Genomic DNA, 16,488 nt, shown 5'->3' on the forward strand with positions numbered 1-16,488 from the left:
CCTTTGCTTTTTTCTAGGCATTTATAAAGAGCCCGTCACCATGATATTTATTTATCCCATTACTCTGAACTAGATAACTTTGGACCACTCTAAACATAAGTATAAGTATATAACATAAGTATAAGTAAATGTTGTCATCTTGCTCACTCGTGTTTACATCCTTTGAATAATGGCTGGTAGCATCATATTTGCCCTTTACTCACCTGAACAAGTTATATGTATTCATTTACTTTCATCATAAGTCAATTCCTTCATCCTCTTAGCTATTTTTATTGCTTTTTCCTGAATTTCCTCCACTTTATCACCTTCTTTCAGGTACTGAGGTACCTAAAACTCAGAGTAACGTGGGAGTGATTTCATCAGTACCAAACAGAGAACGACTGTCACCTCCCAGCTCAGTGATTCCTCTGTCTATACAGCACAAAGTTGTAATGACTTGTTTTTTGGTCAACGCTTTTGTTTTTGGACTACATGCTCTTTTACTACCTACTCTTGCCTTCTACCTCTCTTATGGCATTTCAGCTTACCAGTTATTTTCCATAAGAGAGCATGAAAAGAGAAATAAATTCAGTAAGAAAATATATAGTTGGGGACACACTATATAACTGCTACCTGAAGGCTCAATGTGCAGGAAGGAGAAAAGAAAAGACAGACTTGACAACTAACCAAAACAATATATTTTCATTATGAAAGCAGTGTCTTCCTCTGGTCTGTGCTTCCACTCACTAGTGTTCCCAAACCCACCTAACTTAATCATGTCCTTTTAGAAGTTACAAAAAGATGTGTGACTCTAGAGAATCAAAACCAGCATTTCTCTTTATTACCTATTTTGGGGGTCAGTCTACCTAGCAACACAGACCACCAGGAACACATTACCTGAGCACTCTGCTCTCTGCATTGAATAGGGAATTCAATTCAAGGATTCATCCTCATATTCAAAGTCCTCTATTGGATTGGCCTTAGTTACCTAAGAGATCACTTATCCCTCCATGATAATGACCTCCCATGACAGGAACATTCCAATGAAACTGCTGACCAAAACGGTGAGGCTTGTGAAAGCAGAAGGTAGATTTTCAAAGGAGCTGGACCTAGAACATGGACCTTATTTCCACACATGGCAAACTGGTTGAAACTACAGTAACGAACAAAATTATCAGACACATAGATAAACACAATATGTTGGGGAAGAGTCGCATAACTTTTGTAAAGAGAAGTGATCCCTCACCAATCTATTAGAATTCTTTGACGGAGTTCACAAGCATGTGGACAAGGGTGATCCAGTGGATATAGCACACTTGGACTTTCAGAAAGTCTTTGACAAGGTCCCTCACCAACGGCTCTTAAGCAAACTAAGCAGTTATGGGGTAAGAGACAAGGTCCCTGTTTAATCAGTAACTGGTTAAAAGCTAGGAAACAAAGTAAACGGTCAGTTTTCACAATTGATAAATTAGTAAATAGCAGGGGTCCCCAAAGGACTTGTATTGGGACCTGTGCTGTTCAACATACTCATAAATTATCTGGGAAAGGGGGTGAACAGTGAGGTGGTAAAGTTTTCAGACAATACAAAATTACACACGATATTTAAGTCCAAAGTTGACTGAGAAGAGTTACAAAGCGATCTCACATAACTGGGTTAATCAGGGACATTTTGGTAGATTAAATTCAATACTGATAAGTGCAAAATAATGCACATTGGAAAAAATCATCTCAACATCTGCTCACTATGCAGTGGCCGTCAAAAAAGCCAACAGTGTTAGGAATCATTAAGAAAGGAATAAATAATAAAACAGGAAATATCATAGTGGAACTATATATCCATGATATGCCCACACGTAGAATGCTGTGTGCAGTTCTGGTCACCCTTTTTTAAGAAAGATTAGAATTTGAAACAGTACAGAGAAAGGCAACGAAAACCATTAGGTGTATGGAGCTGCTCCATACAAGAAGAGATTAAAAAGACTGGGACTGTTCAGATTAGAAAAGAGACGACAAAGGGGGGATATTATAGAGGTCCATAAAATCATGAATGATATGGAGACAGTGAACAGGAAAGTGCTATTTACCCCCTTCATATAACACAAGAACTAGGGGTCACCCAATGAAATTAATAAGCAACTGGTTTAAAACAAATATAAGGAAGTACTTCACATAATGCAAAGTCAGCCTGTGGATATTGCCGTGGGATATTGTAAAGGGCAAAAGTGTAGCTGAAAAGGAACTAGATAAGTTTCTGGAAGACAGGTCCATCAATACCTATTAGCCAAGATGGTCAGGACGCAACCCCATGCTCTGGGTATCCCTAATCCTCAAACTGCAAGAAGGTGGGAGTGGATGACAGGAGATGGATCACTCAAAATTGCCCTGTTCTGTTCATTCCCTGTGAAGCATCTGGCACGGGCCACTGCAAGAGACAGACTACTGGGCTAGACAGACCTTTGGTCTAACCCAGTATGGCCATTCTTCTATTCTTATGTCATATGAATGACCACAGATCTCACCACTTTTCAAATGAAGAACCTGATCTAAAACACCACTGAAGTCCATGGGAGTCTTTCTATTTGCATTCAGTCTCATAGACTTTAAGGTCAGAAAGGACCATTATGATTATCTCCTGAACACTGCAGGTTACAGAACTTCACCCACCTACTCCTGTAATAGACCCCTAACCTCTCTGGCTGAGTTACTGAAGTTCTCAAATCATGATTTAAAGACTTCAAGTTTCAGAGAAGCCACCATTTACAATAATTTAAATCTCCAAGTGACTCATGTCCTATGCTGCACAGGAAGGTGAAATATAAAAATATATCCTCGAAATATAAAAAGGGGCTATCATTTTAGCACACTGCATCACCCAGTCCTACAAATGCAGATCCAAGAGAGTTCATTCAATTTAATAAAGATCACTAGTGATGACATGGGTAGCGTAATGAAACTCACGTGTAATATGGTAACACCCTGTTAAAGAGAGAGATGAGATTACTATATTCCTGTATAATCTCTAAACAAAAGCTCACTGTTGTAATTATTATTATTTTGTCTCTGATATTTACATGGCAAGGATCTGTAAGCTTGTTAAAACTTCCTAAATAAATCATTAAAAAAAATACAAATGCAGATCTCTTACTTATTATTTGGTTATTACATTTTATTTATCCTGAAGTTCCAGGCTACTCTGATAAAACACAAAAGCTACAAGACATTAATAGCACATACCATTTAAATAACCAAAAACTAATACATTCATACATCAGAAGGAATTAACTCCACACCTTCCAGCACTGAAACATGCTGTGTAAGCATGATCAGATACTGCATTTTTACCTGATAAATGCAAAATATTTAAATTATATTGGAAACACCTAATTTTTTGTAATAGTAATTATAGTAATTATAAACTGATGACAGAAAACCCTAGTAGAAACAGTACTTTTCTACATAGCTTCCAATTAAAACTGTCAAAATCCAGTGGCTTTTAAGCAGCATAGAGAATGTAAGAAAGCATCAGAAGAATGTAGGCAAAATTTTCTGGAGTGACAAATGATTTTGAGAACCTCCATTTTTGGGTGCCTAATTTAAGACATGTTAAAGGGGCCCAATTTTAAATAGGCTCTGGAACCGGCCCTAAATGCAAAACTGATCTCTCCTCAATGTAGTTTATCTTCAGTAAGTTACACTCCCCACACCCACTACCTCTCACACACACACAAATATAAACTAAAAGCAAGTTATTTCTCCTGTAGGCTGGAAAGGGATATTACACATTATTTATATTTTTAAATACTTGGGAGGTGCTCATATACTAATGATGAGGGCCTTACAAATAGATTAAAGTAAACAGTCTTCATCCTCAGAAGGACTGAATAATGCCACAAAACAAATGGATTTCTCTATGGCGTGAGCCAACGAAGGAAGAAATTATTTGAACTTTGGCCTGAGTGTTCAGCCAGTGCCATCATACATGAAAGGAGTGAGAACAAACCTTTTTAGAAGTGGTTATTTTAGATTTGATGTTTCCTTCTAGACCTTCCAGTATTCTTGCAACACCATTCTATACTATAGGTGGCTGCTGAAAATATTTTTTTGGGAGTGGAAGGGTGAGACTACCCTGCACTCACCACATAATGGCAGCTCCTGTCCCCTGGGGCTCAGCCTGGCTCCCAACTCTGGCCCGTTGGCTCTTCCTGGGCTGCTACATGCAGATACGGAGAAGTCCGCTCCAGTGCCACTTGATGTACATACATTCAGGTGGGGCCCTCACGCTCCAACCCCCCGCCCCCCCTCCCCCCGATTCCCTTCCTGGCCCTACCAGGTACGGGGCTGCAGGATTTCTCCCTTCTCCAGGACTCCCCCACCCCCATCTGCTCAAGATTCTTCTTTCCCCCAGGACTCCTCTCCCCACCATCCCCACAAGATCCCTCCTTCCCTCAGGGCTCTCACCCTGTCCCAGTGAACCTCATCCCAACCCCCAGTGTGGGGATTCTACTCTCCGATCTGTGGAAGCCATATCTCCTCCTCTTGGGAATTCCCCAGATCTCCACTCAGACTGGTCTACCATAGCTCCTCTTCCCCCATATTCTGCACCAGATGTGGCTTCTGAGTCTCCCTGCCTGTTGGAGCCTCCACCAACTGTCACTCTGCGAACTTCAACCTTTCCGGGAAGCACCACTCATGAACCGGAAGCCAGCATCACCGGCTGGGACTGAGAAATCTAGTTCCATTTGCCAGGAATCCAGTATGCAAGCAGGGCCCTCACCCCACAATGTCCTGCCCACTTCCTGGCCTTAGCACCACCAGATTCCAGGGCTTCACTTGTTGAGCTGGGCATGCATGCAGGCAGTGGGGTGGCTCACAAAATGACTAGGCTGAGATAAATTTTGGGACTGAACCTTCTCTAGCTACCCGCCACTTTGCTGTACACCTCCCACTTACATACTACCTTTAACCACTTCCATGTCATCAACTTCATTTGCTTCAAAAGAACCAACGAATAGCTGGATCACATTCCACCTGGGTTGAACAGGTACATACAACACTTTATGTGGGGTGGGGGAGAATCTTTGTTTCTTTCTTTTCATTTACTGTTATCTTTTTAAACTTTCATCTAACTTTGAATTAAGCAAAAGGTTTCTAAAAATGCTACAGTTTAAAAAAAACAGCATTACTTCATTGTTTGTTTAGCAGGAGCCTCATAACTCAGCACATTTATAACTTGAAGTCATTTTAGATATATTTCCTTCTGCATCTTTTAAATAGAAGGTTTAAACATTTTTCATGTATCCACTCTTTAATTTAATGGCTTCTCAATATATCCCTGAGCAGAGAGCAAGTGAACATGCCACACACAGTGTGAGAGTTTTGAAAGCACTTAAACATCTTAGGAGCTCCAGCCTAATTGATTTTCACTCAGGTGCTTTTGAAAAAAATCACACCCATCCCAAGTTAGCTTTTAACTATAACGGCAGAAAAGATTCTTGACTGCCAAAGCAGGGGAACATGGGGCCTAAACTAGCAGCATTAAGCACATCACTTTAGCTGCATAATGCAAAATTAAATTGGCACATTTGCTGAGCCACAGGAGAGGAAGTGGGGAACCCTTAGCCAACTGAATGAAAAAACATAAAAAAGCCACTCAAACTTCAGAGATGTATTGCAGGGGAAGTGCTGGTGAAAGACTCAGTAATTGGGTATGTCTGCACGGCAATCAGAGGTATGATTGATGCAGATGTAGACATTTGAACTAGCTGGCACAAGTACCAACAGCAATGAAGCTGCTTCAGTGCAAGCTGTATAAGCCTGCCCAAGATCTGGGCTATTTACCTGGGTGGCTAGCCTGTACTGCCTCAACTTCACGGCTATTGGTATTCCCATTAGCTAGATTAAAGCTAGTTTGAGTACATCTGCCTGTGCTGCAATCACACGTCCAAATGCAGAGTAGACACACCCAGAGACCCTTTGGAACGGGGAGGTTCTCGGAAGGAAAGAGATAGCAAAGGAAAGAAACGGGAAGACATGGTCAGCCTGTTTTCTCTAATCTCTTACAACCATTTCTCATTGTAAAAACAATTTAAGTATTTACAACTCACTGTTGTCTTCTGTTTGAGATTGTTTGTCCTGCACTAACTTTTTTTTTGTGCATACTATTAAATTATGCTGGTGATTACCATTATGGGACCATAAGACTGCAACCCCCTTCTGATAACAAAAATTGCTACATGACTCTAGGAGGGGGGACCGAAGCCTGAGCCTGCCTGAGCCCCGCTGCCCTGGGAAGGGGGTGGGGGCAAAGCCTGAGCCCCATTGCCATGGGCAGAGGGCCCAAAGCTGAAGCCCAAGGGCTTCAGCCCTAGGTGGAGGGGCTCAGGCTTTAGCCTGGGGTGATGGGCCTTGGGCTTTGGTTTCTGTCCTGAGCGGTGGGGCTTGGGCTTTGGTCCCAGGCCCCAGCAAGTCCAATGCCAGTCCTGGTGACCCCATTAAAACAGGGTCGCGATCCACAGTTTGAGGACAGCAGGAATAGATAATCCTGGAGTTGGGCTTCTAAATTGCTCTGATGCTTTTGAAAAATCACAATTAAAGAATCTCAGGATTCAACGCACAGACCTTCTTAAGAAACCTACTTCTAAAGAAAGGGCCCAGTCCTCTGCAGTCCGTACTCAGATAAAATGCTGATTAACTTCTATGCAAATTTTACTTAAGGACCACAAGTTTGTGCCAATTCTAAAAATATTCTGAGGCATTCTCACCACTAGAGTCTCATTTAAAGTTCTAGTGTGCTTGTAACACATATTCTCATTCACATTCTAAAGTGCTACAAATGATTTACAAGTGGGCTACGAGCCGAGCCACAGACAGATTCTTCAGGACTAAATACTGGTTTAGTCTGAAGTTTTTAGTGCCAGTGTGTATACAGACTTGCTGAAATACTTCAATTATTATTCTCACTTCCTCTCCTCTCGCCTTTTACCAAAGTCAGAGCAGATATGGGAGAAGGACTTTTCCACATTATAAGATCTGATTGTGTTTGAACACAATTCTGAAGAATCACGTTACTGATACAATGCTGGCCAGCATAGACAAAGGCAAATCACATTCACTGTGGTGTCTGCTAAAGAAATTAGACCCTGTTGTGACCAGCATGCAGTCATAAGGCCATATCTACACTCACGAGATTGCAGCGGCACTGCCAATATAGCTGTGCTGCTCTAAGATCGCTCGTGTAGCTGCTCTATGTCGATGGGAGAGAGCTCTCCCGTCGACATAATAAAACCACCTCCACGAGCAGCAGACACAGCGCTGTCTGTACTTGTGCTTCTGTTGGTGAAACTCATGTTGCTTGGGGGGGTGGGGGGGGAGCGTTTTCACACTCCAGAGTGACATAAGTTATACCAACAAAAATGGTAATGTACACATGGCCATAGTTAGCTTATATGACACTGAACACAGTTTGCCCTGATTTACACCCACTGCTTAGTTGTTGTCAGCAAACAAGTGAATTTAGAATGGAATTTGTCAGAACACCCTAAAGGAAACTTTGCTACAACTAAATTCACTATACTTTTCAATGCATACACTGGGTGAGAGCCTTACACCAGCGAAGGGAAGCCCAGGTTCTATCCAGGAGAGGATCCATCCAGCACAGGCATTGTGGAGACAGGTGCAGCTCAGGATTGGACAGGGTCAAAGATGGTTTAAAGCCATCTTAATACCCGGCCCCTTATCCCCTTGGGCTGCAAGCTCTCTCCTACTCCTCTAAGCCCTAGTCTACACTATAGGGTTAGGTCGAATTTAGCCGCATTAGGTCGATTTTACAATGAATATGTCTTCACAAGCAACCCTGTTCCGTCGACCTAAAGGGCTCTTAAAATCAACTTCTGTACTCCTCCCTGGTGAGGGGAATAGCGCTAAAACCGACCTTGCTAGGTCGAATTTGGGGTAGTGCACATGCAATTTGAGGGTATTGGCCTCTGGGAGCTATCCCAGAGTGCTCCATTGTGACCGCTCTGGATAGCACTGTGAACTCCGATGCACTAGCCAGTTACACACGAAAAGCCCTGGGAACTTTTGAATTTCATTTCTTGTTTGGTCAGTGTGGTGAGCTGATCAGCAAAGGTGACCATGCAGTCCCCCCAGAATCGCAAATGAGCTCCAGCATGAAGCGAATGGGAGACACTAGACCTGATTGCTGTATGGGGAGAAGAATCTGTGCAGGCAGAACTCCGATCAAAAAGAAGAAATGCTAATATATATGCCAAAATCACACAGAGGCTACAACAGGGACACACAGCAGGGCTGCGTGAAAGTCAAGGAGCTCAGGCAAGCCTACCAAAAGACAAAGGAGGCAAACGGTCGCTCTGGGTCAGAGCCCTATACATGCCGCTTCTATGATCAGCTGCATGCCATTCTCGAGGGGGACCCTAGTACTACCCCACCACTGTCCGTGGACACCTGCAAGGGGGGAGTCTCATGCAACATGGAGGAGGATTTTGTGGATGAGGAAGAGAAGGCATAGCAGGCAAGCGGTGAATCCATTCTCCCCGGCAGCCAGGACCTTTTCATCACCCTGAAGCCAATACCCTCCCAAGGCGGAATCCCCGATCCTGAAGGCGGAGAAGGCGCCTCTTGTGAGTGCACATTTGTAACTACAGTACAGGGTTTAAAAGCAATAGTGTTTAATGTTTGATTTGCCTTGAAGACTTGGGATGCATTCGCAGCCAGTACAGCTACTGGAAAAGTCTGTTAATGTGTCTGGGGATGCAGTGGGAATCCTCCAGGGACATCTCCATGAAGCTCTCCTGGAGGTTCTCTGAAAGCCTTTGCAGAAGGTTTCTGGGGAGGGTTGCCTTATTTCGTCCTCCACAGTAGGACACTACCACGCCAAGCCAGTAGCAAGTAGTCTGGAATCATTGCAGCACAACGCATGGCAGCGAATGATCCTGGGTTCTGGTCGCATTCAAGCAACATTTGGTCTTTACCTCTCTGTGTTAGTCTCAGGAGAGTGATATCATTCATGGTCACCTGGTTGAAATAGGGGAATTTTTGTAAAGGAACAGTAAAAGGATCCTGTTCATGCTGGGCTGTTTGTGCTTGGCTAAAAGGGATCATCCCATAGCCACGAGGTGGGGGGAGGGGTGAAGGCATCATCCCAAATAGCCAGCATTGCTTGCTATGGGAAAGGAGGATGTTGCAGTTTGAAAACATTCCCACATGTTATGAAGGCATTAGAAGCCAAACCCGTGTACCCTTTGGCTTACCATGGCCGCCTGGAAACCGAATTCTGTTGCCCAGCCGTTTGTGATGTGTCACCATACCAGCAGGCGCTCAATATAAAAGGCAAAATGTGACCTTGTACCTAAAGCACATGTGTTGTCTGCTGTGAATTGCTTGATTCACTGAAAGTCTCCCTTTTGTTCTCAGAAATGTATCATCTTAAATTTTACTCTCCCTTTTTATCCCCCTGCAGGTGCAAATGTTTCGATGCTCCCCCTATCATCTCTGTCCCTGAGGTTATCGCAGATTAGAAGGCGAAAAAATGCACTCGCGATGACATATTTTCCGAGCTCATGCAGTCCTCTTGCACTGATAGGGCACAGCTGAATGCATGGAGGCATTCAGAGGCAGAGTCCACGAAAGCATTAAGTGAGCGCGATGAGAAGAGGCAGGATGCAATGCTGAGGCTAATGGGGGAGCAAACGGACATGCTCAGACATCTGGTGGAGCTGTAGGAAAGCCAAGAGCACAGACCGCCGCTGCATCCACTGTACAACTGTTGCATGTCCTCCTCCCCAAGTTCCATATCCTCCTCACCCAGACACCCCAGAACACTGGGGGGAGGGCTCTGGGCACCCAGCCTCTCCACTCCAGAGGATGGCCCAAGCAACAGAAGGCTGGCATTCAAACAGCTTTGATTTGTAGTGTGGCTACAATAAGCAACGTGCCCTTGTCCGTCCTTCCTTCTTTCCCCACCCCATCCTACCTACCTTATCAGTTATCTCCCTTTTCTTTTATTTAATAAAGAAAGAATGCATGGTTTCAAAACAATAGTGACTTTATTTCCTTTTCCATCTGTAATCGAAGGGGGGAGGGTGGTTGGCTTACAGGGAATTAAAATCAACAAAGGGGGTGGGTTTGCATCAAGGAGAAACACACACAACTGTCACACCGTAGCATGGCCAGTCATGAAACTGGTTTTCAAAGCCTCTCTGATGAGCAGCACGCCTACATCTGCTCTTCTAATTGCCCTAGTGTCTGGCTGTTCAAATTTGGCAGCCAGGAAATTTGCCTCAACCTCCCTCCCTGCCATAAACGTCTCCCCCTTACTCCCTCAGATATTATGGAGCACACAGCAAGCAGAAATAACAATGGGAATATTGGTTGTGCTGAGGTCTAACCTAGTCAGCAAACAGTGCCAGCGAGCTTTTAAACGTCCAAAGGCACATCCTACCACCATTCTGCACTTGCTCAGCCTATAGTTGAACTGCTCCTTACTACTGTCCAGGCTGCCCGTGTATCGCTTCATGAGCCATGGGAGCAAGGGATAGGCTGGGTCTCCAAGGATAACTATAGGCATTTCAACATCCCCAACAGTAATTTTCTGGTCTGGGAAGTAAGTCCCTTCCTGCAGCTGCTCAACAGCCCAGAGTTCCTAAAGATGTGAGCGTCATGTACCTTTCCTGGCCATCCCATGTTGATCTCGGTGAAATGTCCCTTGTGATCCACCAGTGCTTGCAGCACCATTGAGAAGTACCCCTTGCGATTTAAGTACTGGTTGGCAAGGTGGTCCGGTGCCAAGGTGGGGATATGTGTGTTCCGTCTATCGCCCCACCACAGTTAGAGAAACCCATTGCAGCAAAGCCATCCCCTATGACCTGCACATTTCCCAGAGTCACTACCCTTGATAGCAGAACATCAGTAATTGCACTGGCTACTTGAATCACTGCAGTCCCCACAGTAGATTTCCCACTCCAAATTGATTCCTGACTGACCAGTAGCAGTCAGGCATTGCAAGCTTCTACAGGGCTATCGCCACTCGCTTCTCAGCTGTCAGGGCAGCTCTCATCTCGGTATTCCTGCGCTTCAAGGCGGGGGAAAGCAACTCACAGAGTTCCAGGAAAGTGGCCTTATGCATGCAAAAGTTTCTCAGCCACTGGGAATCATCCCATACCTGCAAGACTATGGGTCCCACCAGTATATGCTTGTTTGCTGGGCCCAGAATCGGTGTTCCACTGTATCAACCAGCCCCTCTGCCGCTATGATGTCCCAACTGCCACATCCCGTGCTTTCAGGAACGTCTGTGTCCATGTCCTCCTCACAATCGTCCTCGTGCTGCCATCTCTTAGCCAGGTTCTGCACATACTGCAGTATAATGCGTGAGGTGTTTACAATGCTTGCAACAGCAGTGGTGAGCTGAGCGGGCTCCATGCTTGCCATGCTATGGCGTCTGCACGGGTAACCCAGGAAAAAAGGCATGAAATGATTGTCTGCAGTTGCTTTCACAGAGGAAGGGAGGGGAAACTGACAACATGTACCCAAAACCACCCGTGACAATGTTTTTGCCCCCTCAGGCATTGGGAGCTGAACCCTGAATTCCAGCAGAAACTGCGGGAACTGTGGGATAGCTTCCCACAGTGCACCACTCCGTGAGTTGATGCTAGCCACGGTAGTGAGGACACACTCAGCCGACTTAATGCGCTTCGTGGGGACATACACAATTGACTGTACAAAATCAATTTGTAAAAATCAACTTCTATAAAATCGACCTAATTTGGTAGTGTAGACATACCCTTAAAAAAGCAAACCATCTCAGCAGTTTCTTTTACTTTTACACAGCCAGGAACAGAAACAATTCCTGTGCTTTGCACTGATCAATACACAATATCTCGAAAAGAGGCATCTGATCAATCACAATATCTCAAAAAGATTCTCAGCTCTGGAGTGAATTCCTCACAGAACTGCTTGTTCTTCCGCTAAACCACAGAAACTCTAGATGGGGAAGTGAGTACATTTTTCTCTCCAAACTTGTCTTGGGACATTTTGCAAAACTTCCTACTAATACTAAAATCAGTTAAATTTTACTGGTGGTAGCAAAATTGAGAGTCCTAATGTATAGGGGCTGCCAGCTGCCATCAACATTTTAAGTACTGGTTTCAGAGTAACAGCCGTGTTAGTCTGTATTCGCAAAAAGAAAAGGAGTACTTGTGGCACCTTAGAGACTAACCAATTTATTTGAGCATGAGCTTTCGTGAGCTACAGCTCACTTCATCAAGTGAGCTGTAGCTCACGAAAGCTCATGCTCAAATAAATTGGTTAGTCTCTAAGGTGTCACAAGTACTCCTTTTCATTTTAAATACTGTGTCAATTAGACCTACAATCATTCTCTAGTTTAGGCCAAGCTCAGGTGTGTTTATAAGACAAATCAAAATTACATTTCCAGTTGGGCAAGTCTTTCATAGGCTTGCTAATGGCCAAGAGTTTTAAGGTGCATCTGTTTGCTTTGAAATACATGATCCATGCATATGTGGCATTTACACAGTTAATACAATTAATACAATTTGAATTAATTCTAGTAGGAATTATGTGTATTACAGTAATGCCCAGAGGCCTCAGTCAGGATCAGGGCCACCTTGTGCTAGGACATGTACAAGCACATTAACAATATGCTTCCCATCCCTGATCAGATTAAAAATCTAAGATGACAAGTGACATACAGAAGGAAGAGGAAAATATTGGTTTCTAATATTAGAAACCTTTCATATACTTTTGTTTTAAATAAAAACACCTTATTATACCCATCTATACCTCACTCTATCTTTTCTTACAGGCTATGGGGCAGTAATGTATAACTGAGATGATTTTTACTCACATTTTAAAAAAAAGTATATATGAACTATATATTGTACAGGGAGGAAGCATGGTCTGGTGGTTAAGGCATAGGTGTACAGGGATCTGGGTTTTACTCAGTTCTGCCACAGACTTCCTCTGCAATTCCATTCGCACTTAGAATATTGGCAATTTGTTTTACAGTAACAGCTAGCAATGGGGATCAACCACTAGTGTGGATGTGACTCCAGCACACAAGTTTTCATGCAAGGTGATAAAAACATCCAAAACCTAGCTAATCAAACAGTTTAGCCCAGGTACACCTGCACCATTCCTGGCTATTGCAAAAATACAGGTACCAATTTTTCTAATATATATGTTTCCTTTATGCCTCAATTTCATAATCCATTAAAGAAGGATTGTGAGGTTAACCTCACTAATATCTGAAAAGTACTTGAGGATTCTCATATACACCTGACTTTTGAAAATATTTGATGGGTTATGAGTATCTATGTGCATTCCCCAACAAGCAAACATGGGAGAGCAGACCTCTATTTTCACAAGAAATGTGAATACAAAGGGATTTCAATTATAAAAGAAGACCCCAACACTTTGCAGTAATTGTTTGTTTCATTTCTTATCATTAACACTCTATTTTTAACAGGAAGGAGCCTTAGAAAAAAATAATTATTCTACTGGTGCTAAAAAGTAGATAACGCCAATAACCAGTGCTGTTTAGATTATAAATACTTTAGATGCTTCTCTGTATCACAAGTACATACCCAGGGGTGCTTCAGATACAGACTGTAGTACCATGTAACCACAGTAAAACCTCAATCAATACAAAATAAATGTATTATAAATCAGTAAAAAAAAATGTTAGTTTCCAGTTAGGACCTTCATGTGGTTGGTGGCCACTTCTGTTGATTAAATTATTTTTATAATAAAGAATAAAAGTGGATTAATCACATTTTACAAGTTCTGCAGCATTTGAAAGTCAATTCTTCCATTGGTAGAAATGTATATTTTCCTAATGCTTTGTCAAGTTCAGTTTTAAATGAACTGCCCCATTTCTCATGGGAGGCTTCCCCATCCTTCTAGAGCTCATTATTGAAATTCCACCCCCTAATATTTAGCTCACATTTCTCCTTGTTTAATTCCATCCCATTGCTTATAGCTATACCCCTTTAAAGCCATATTAAATAACTTAATCACCCTCCATTGGGTTTAGTTAGTAAGAGTTTCACACACTTATTAAGAACAGAATAGTCTTTTCTAACCATAAAAATCTAAGTACTTCATATAATACTATTAAAAATAAAGCAGCACTGCAGAAATGGCAACAATGCAGCCACTTAAACTCACCTAAATCACAATCCATTTTTAAAATCTTGATACTTGTCTTTTGTTTATGTTCAGCCATAAAGCCATGGAATCACTCACAAGCCACAGAATTTATTTCACCCTTTCAATTTTTTAAAAATGTGTAGCATATGTCCAGGGCAATGAACAGATGGTACATTTGATTAAAAAAGAAAGAAATAGAACCACCACAAATTCTTAAGCCCTATATTTTGCATACGCAATTACATGTAGTTATTTTCGACAACAGAAAAGAGAAACTAAAATACTGTCAAGGCAAAAAAAATCAGTAAATGAATGACAGTTACAACACAAATTTGCTGTAAATTGTGAAATATACCATACATTCTTCAACACTCAGGCCCTACCTACACTTCAAAACCAATCATTTGTAACATGCTTGTAGTAGGCCAGTGGCTCTCAACCTTTCCAGACTACTGTACCCATTTCAGGAGTCTGACTGGTCTTGCCTACCCTCCCAAGTTTCACCTCACTTAAAAACTACTTGCTTACAAAATCAGACATAAAAATACAAAAGTGTCACAGCACACTATTACTGAAAAATTGCTTACTTCCTTATTTTTACTATATAATTATAAAATAAATCTATTGGAATATAAATATTGTACTTACATTTCAGTGTATAGTATACAGAACAGTATAAACAAGTCATTGTCTGTAGGAAATTTTAATTTGTACTGACTTTGCTTGTTCTTTTTATGTAGCCTGTTGTAAACTAAGCAAACATCTAGATGAGTTGATGTACCCCCGGTAGACCTCTGCGTATGCCCAGGGGCACATGTACTCCTGGATGAGAACCACTGTTGTAGGCTAATGGTACTACGCTGACTGAGAGGGCATGGATGTGTCTGGACGGGAGGATGCATGTATCAAAAAGAGCAATCTCAGGCCAGAAAGGAGTGGGAAGGCACATAAACTACATCCAGATGGTCCTGTACTTCCAGAGACCAAATCCCTTTCCCTTTTGTGGTGGAAGGGTAAGAGAGAGAATTTCCATCCCACCCCACAGAACAATGTGGGAGAAAAGTCAGCAAGGGGAACTGCCTGGAATTATCATCCTCCCACAACTCTCCTCTCATGGGATTTTCTACAGATGGGGACAATCTTTCCCACAGCGAGAAGGCCAGCATGCATGAAGTGTACCCCCATTCCATGTATCAAGGGCAGCACAAAGTAGACAAGTAGCTATCCAAGAAGCTCTTGCACAATACAGGTTTGTTTACACAAACAATTAGACTGCGGCCAGCTGGAGTGTGAATCTACCATACACTAATCTGCTGCAGTCTAACTGTCTGTATGGACCCTGCAGACGCGTCAATAGTTCATTAATGAACTTTGCACATAAACAGACTGTGCGGTAAGCTAGTGAGGATCAGATTCACACCAGAGCTAGCTGCAGTTTAATTGTTTGTGTAGAGTCTGTAGACAAATCTATAGTGTGCAACTGCTACTTGGATCCTGGCCCAAACTCTAGGGTTTTGTCCAAGAGCCAGATTGGGGTAGTGGATAAGGCAGTGGGCTGGGACTCAGGAAGCTTGTGTTATCTTCCTAGTTCTGCTACTGACCTGCTTTATGACTTTGGACAAGTCACTTCACCTCTCCACGCTTTAATTCTTTCCCCACCCCCTTTAATTATTTTGTCTATTTAGACTGCAAGCTCTTTGGGCAGATGCTCTCTTACGATGGGCTTGTACACACTACCACTTATATCACTATAATTTACGTCACTCAGGGGTGTGAATAAGCCACTCTCCTGGGTGATGACATAAGTTACACCAACCTATGTGCTGGTGTGGACAGCACTATGTCAGTGGGAGAGATTCTCCTGACATCATAGTTACTGCCTCTCATGGAGGTGGTTTTATTATGCCAATGGGAGAGCTCTCTTCTCAGCACAGAGCATCTTCACGAGAAGCACTACAGCAGTGCAGCTGTAACACTTCTAGTGTAGACTAGCCCTATGTGTTTGAGCAGTGACTAACGCAATGGGGCCCTGATCTCACTTTGGCTATGTCTACACTACAGACCATAGAGAAGCACGGCTGTACCGCTGCAGCTGCATCGCTGTAAGGTCTCCTGGGTAGCCAGGCCACTCTATGCCAATGGGAGAGAGCTTTCCCATCCGCATAATTAAACCACCCCCAAAGAGCAGCAGTAGCTATGTCATCAGGAGAGCATTTCCCACCGACAGCGCTGTCCACACCAGCGCTTCTGTCAGGGAAACTTATGTCGGTCAGAGGTGTAGTTTTTTCATACCCCTGACTGAGAAAAGTTTTACCAACAGAAGTGCTA

General features: G+C 42.9%; 1 protein-coding gene across 1 annotated transcript in view; it reads right to left on the bottom strand.

Moving 5' to 3' along the window:
• The window catches only part of LY75 (lymphocyte antigen 75), a 124,008-nt gene that overhangs the window by 17,990 nt on the left and 89,530 nt on the right, over positions 1-16,488 (bottom strand). The gene's annotated exons all lie outside the window — the stretch shown is intronic.

This window comes from Eretmochelys imbricata, chromosome 11, assembly GCF_965152235.1.
Source record: "Eretmochelys imbricata isolate rEreImb1 chromosome 11, rEreImb1.hap1, whole genome shotgun sequence".
Lineage (NCBI taxonomy): Eukaryota > Metazoa > Chordata > Testudines > Cheloniidae > Eretmochelys > Eretmochelys imbricata.